The sequence below is a fragment of the Magnolia sinica genome, chromosome 8 (genome assembly GCF_029962835.1).
Source record: "Magnolia sinica isolate HGM2019 chromosome 8, MsV1, whole genome shotgun sequence".
NCBI classification, from domain to species: Eukaryota; Viridiplantae; Streptophyta; class Magnoliopsida; order Magnoliales; family Magnoliaceae; genus Magnolia; species Magnolia sinica.
In genome coordinates, this window is record NC_080580.1 from 19,621,918 (window position 1) to 19,627,622 (window position 5,705).

General features: G+C 38.9%; 1 non-coding gene across 1 annotated transcript; it reads left to right on the forward strand.

The window, feature by feature from the left end:
* The first annotated feature begins 301 nt into the window (after positions 1–301).
* Positions 302–408, forward strand: LOC131254606 (small nucleolar RNA R71). The gene has a single exon (XR_009175725.1). It is a non-coding gene; the product is annotated as a small nucleolar RNA R71 (small nucleolar RNA).
* Positions 409–5,705: the final 5,297 nt, after the last annotated feature.

Here is a 5,705-nt window from a genome sequence, read left to right on the forward strand (position 1 = left end):
TATCCTTCTTTCCTTCTATGGCCTCGAAATTTCTTATGAGATCAGTCACTTTATAATTGAGATCATCCTCTTCTTTCAAGAGATACAATCTACCTTTCTCCTTAGATTGAGTTGACTTAGATGTGATGTTTGAATTTGGGTAATGGTCCCATGATTGTGTTTTTCGGCAAGGCCATCGAGGTAATCCCATACCTCATTGATATCTTTATTCATGAATTCTCCATTACACATTGTCTCAACCATTTGGTGCATGGAAGATGTCAGTCCATCATAGAAAAAATTTGTAATGCGCCACGTTTAAAAGCTGTGTTGTGGGCATGAACTGACAAGATCCTTGAACCTTTCCCAACATTGGAGGAATATTTCATCCTCCTTTTGGGTGAAGTCCATGAGTACTTTTCTAAGGGTAATCGTTTTATGATGTGGAAAAAATTTCTTTATGAATTCCCTCTGCATATCATTCCATATGCCAATGGATCTAGGACGCAGTGAATGTAACCACGTCTTAGCCTTCTCCTTCAAGGAAAAGGGAAAGAATTTCAGCCTGACTGTATCCTCAGATACATTAGGAAAGTATAAAGTGGTTATGAACTCATCGAACTCTTTCAGATGTAAGTATAGAATTTCTGATTCAAGACCATGAAATTTAGGAAAGAGTTGGATAAACCCCTGGTTTGATGTCCATATGTCCTGTATTTTCAGAAAAAATCATGCATGAGGGCATACTCACCCCTGCCTGTTGTAAATAATCTCATAAAGTACAAGGTAGGGGTGCTTGATGCACCTCATTCTCATCCTGAGTGTCCTCCACCCTAGGTGGAGGGAGTTGATTTGCGGCGATTACTTCAACTAACTTTGGGGATCTCGAGTGGTGTCTAGTCCTACGATGGATAGTCAACCCCTCAACCAATCCTCCTTCAGTCAAGAGACGTCGAGTGTTATCACGAACCCACTTGGGCGTAAAACACTCACAACCCTCAATTCATATTCTAACCTAGACCTAAGAGGAAGAATAGAAATGGCAATCTAGAAATAAAGAGGAAAGATGGAAAGAAGTTACCAATTCGAAGTCCTAAGTTGAGAACCTGCAAAACAAAACAACCACGTTAGTTTTTAAAAGATAAGACCTAATCTAAGAAATAGAGAAAGTAAAGAAATTAGGACGAAGTTACCAATTTAGAAGATTTATCAACAACCCTACAAAATAAGAAGTTAGTTCTAAAAATCAAATAGAAATAAAAAATCTAAAACTAAAGTTAGTAAAATCCTAATCTTAAACTAATTCTAAAACCAATTAATTTCAGAGAATCGTAGTCGTTAGTCCCTGGCAACGGCGCCAAAAATTTGTTCACTTCCCAAGTATAGGGTTGTGATGTAGTAATAAACTCGGTGAGACCGAGGTCGAATCCTAAGGGATTGATACCTATACATTATCTGAAACTAAGTAGAACTAGAACTAGATTAAGATGAAATTTAAATTAAAGGAAATTAAGGGAATAATGGTGAAAATATTATCTAAAATTTAGAGAATTCAGAGGTAGGAAACAAGGGATTCAGAGGATCCACTTGTAGAGATCAGGGAGATCTTACACCTGTTTCAAGAATTCAACTGGACTTAGAGTCCCATCTTTATCCAGTTGAAGAGTGTAACCATGGAAATCAAAACTGAACTTCCTTTGATATAGTTTTCAAGAGATGAAAGGTATAAGAATTAGAATGGATTCCATCACCAAACCATGCCCAGGAGACAAAACAAACAACAGAATTAAATTAATTAACAACCAATCATAAGATGTATGAAGGTTAGGAAGGGTACCGTCATCCGACCATGCCCAGAGACGATGGTGAACAACAAGGCTTCCTGACGTCATAAACATAAAAAGGAAAGGAACATGCTCAAAGCTATTATAGACCCATTGTAATTTTAGTCACAACAGACCATTAAAAACTAAAAACATCCCCTTAATTAAACTAAAATCAACATCAGTTCAGTCTAAACAAAAGGCACAAGCAAAAAGTGTCCCATCACGCTATAAGCTTCAACTCTTAGCCCTAGCTAAGAGGTTTAACAACCCATGGACATGATTGCACTATACCTCAAAATAAATAATAAGAAGAAACAGTAAAAATAAATGGAAAATCTGAAATACTCTCTCTCTGCTCCTGACGTCCTAGACGTGGATGCCAAGCTGATGCTCACGTTCTCTCTCTCTCTCTCTCTCTCTCTCTCTCTCTCTCTCTCTCTCTCTCTCTTTCTTATAGGCAGGGAAGCGGTGGAGTTATGTCGGTGTGAAGAGTCGGTGGAACTATTTTGCACAAGAGGCGGTTTAGTTAGTCGGTGTGCGAAAATCAGGGCCTGCGCAGCAACGGAAAGCACCCTTTGTTTAGCGGAAATTGTTTTAACAAGAATCGAAGTCTAACATGAGATCCATTCCAATCAGATGCCCTAGGCTTGTTTGGCCCCATCTTGGGAAGATTTTGAACGGCCAGGATCACCGGACCGATTCTGGCCACGAATACAAAATGGCCCAGATCTTTCGGTCACGCGCGGAACAGAGCTTGCGCACTTCTTGCGCTGTGATGATGGTGGACCCCACTTCGCTATCATTTTGAGAAATCCATTCCATCCATTGTGATCCTCTTAAAAAAATAGTAAGAAATGGCTAGTTTCAGATTGGATTCGGTGTGGCCCACAAAATAGTTTACTCCGCCGTTTATCCTATTTTGAACAATTGAAAACCAATCTTCGCGATCTTTTGCAATTTTTTCACCTAGACATGGGTTTTTGCCGCCCCAGGGGACGAATTAACGGTCCAGATCGTTGATACGGGTGATGGGTGGGGCCCACTACACAAAAACAGATGGACAACATCCGTCCGCTGTCTCCGTGTGTGAGATGGATCGGGTCAGCGGGCACTGACCGGTTGTCCTGATCCAGTGCACATCGAGTGCACTTGTACACTGTGCACTAGCACTGCCAGTGGGGTCCACTCGTGATGTATATATGAAATCTGATCCGTCCATCTTCTTCCCCATCTAATTTAAAGGGTTGAGACCAAAATTGAAGTACATCCAGATCTTAGGTGGGTCCCAAATCATTCATGTATAGTCTGATCTGTCCGTTGGGCCACTTTCACAAGGATCCAATGGCTGAATTTGGACGTGTACAGTTAATATATGGTATTTAGGTCCTGTATGAATTTTTGAACGGAACGGATGGTTAGAACCCTATGATCTTGCATTTTGGAGGTCTTTCAGTCTAGTTGAGCTTCAGTTTCTCGGTTTTATCAGATCTCTAGCATGTAAATCCATCGATCTTGGTCCCCGGGGGTCCGTCCCTTGCCTTGGTGCATTCTGAGTGTTAAATCCATGCTTTTAGCATCTTGATCCAGTCCAAGCTCGCAATTATACCTTACAACACAAACACAATTAAATTGGGCCATTAAAAGGTACCATGTTCATTAATCCAAGCAATAATTGGGTCTGATATGCAATATTTGACCCTCAACACCCATCCGCTGGAAGATGCACTCAGCAAAAATGAGAGAGAGAGAGAGGGAGATTCGGCTAGCCACTGGCAGCAAAGGAGAATCTTGGTCTGTCGGAATAACTTCGGCCAGCCACCAACAATGAAGAAGAAGAAAAGGAAGCTAGGTGCTACAACCCTCTAAGTTGCTACATGAGAATAGTCCAGGTCTGAGTTTCATAGTGTTTTTCTTTTCTTTTCCTTTTCTTTTTCTTCTCCTTTCTCTTCTATCCTTTTCTATTTCCAACAACAAACGTGTGGAATTCCACCATATCGAACCAGAGTCGACCTAGTGGAAGGACACACTGAAACCCTGGGTTTCTAGTTGAAACTCATAAAGTATATAGCACATCCAAGCCATGCCTCAACCAAGGCTTCCTTTCAGATCCATTAATTTAGTTAGATCTAATGCTATCATAAACCAGGACCTAACTTAATCTTAACAAGTTCAAAACATGTGAATTAGGGTTAAGTTAGAGCATAAAGTGTCTCTGGCATTCAACACTGGTAGTAGACGAACAAGACAACTAAAGGTGAATGTTTTCCTTTAAATTTTATGATAATTTGATTTGATTATCTTATTCTTACATGCTCGAGTTTTATTATTATGAATCACCACCTTATAAATGACTGTTAAACAATTTAAATTATCACATTATTACCTTGTCACACAAGTATCGTGTTGGAAATCCCACCCTAGTGACCTATATATTATTGTGGATGTAATGCGTTTCGGGTAGCGACCCTCTTGATCGACACGTAATTTCATGGATTTTGGGTAGTGGTGCCAAAATCGATGTAAGTAATTCGCAATGCGTGTTACATCACTTCTGGGATTAGATGTTGCAAATAGTCACTTCATAAACAATTTGTGTCACGTAATTCATCTGATCCATGTGTTGTGCTATCTTGAGATGTTCACATAAATTCACGTTAACGTTAGACACGCTGATAAATCTCCATGGTGTGAGAATGCGGGATGAGTTAGATATCTTGAACTATTTTTCCACATTGTGATGATCTCTGATGGACCACACATACTTCGCTAGGCATGCATCCCATATAGAGTATTTGCGCATACCGATACCACTTGTACTAGTGGACTATGAGACGTATCGGGACCTTTTGTTATTCTTATGAATCACTTGAATCATTGTAAACTTTAAAGGATACCCATCACTATGAGTGAGGCATTGATCCTCTCAAAACAAATAGATGTTGCAAGTGAATTACAAATTCATGATATGGGTGATGACTATTCTATAGAAGATGCGTTCCAATAAAGGAGAATAACACTGTGATTTACTTCTTTAATGTACTTTTTTATTATGCTAAATCATTTTTTATTTTCATTTTTAATTTTTCAAAAATGAGTTTTTTGATGAGGGAACTATATAGCAACATTACAAGACTATTAGGGCCGTCCACCTAACAAAAAGAGGAGAGGGACAACCTATCATGACCCTCAGAAAAATAAGAAAGAAATAACAACTATGAAGTATGTTCACAACCCCAAGTGTAGGGTTGCGATGTAGTAATAATCTCGGTAAGATCGAGGTTGAATCGACAGGGATTGAACTTGTACATTTCTGAAATTAAGTATAATAAGAACTAGAAGAAGATGTGAATCTAATTCTGAAGTAATTGAGAGAGTAATTGTGATTAAAGTAATTAAAACTTATAAATTTAAAGTTGGTGGCTAGGGTTTCCAAGGATCCACTTGTAGCAATCAGGGTGATACTATGCTTGATTCAAGGACACAACTGGAATCGAAGTCCTATCTTATCCAGTTGGAAGAAGAGACGGTCAGATATCTAAACTTCTCATGAATCTAGTTATCAAAGAAGGAGAATTGGGAAGATTAGAAGGGATTCCGTCACCTAACCACGCCCATGGGATGATGACAAACAATAGGATTTACCAATCCATCAATCTCAAAATAGGAAAGGACGATATTCAAAGCTATCGCAGATCTATTGTAATTTCTAACAACAAACCATTAAAAACTGGAAATATTCGTTATAATCAAACTAGAATTATAGAGAGTTCAACATAAACATGAATAAAAGCAATAGAAACATCCCATCACGCTACAAGCTTCACCTCTTAGCCCTAGTTAAGAGGTTTAGCCAACCATAAACATGATTGAACCAAAGTCTCTTAAATAAAACATGAAAAT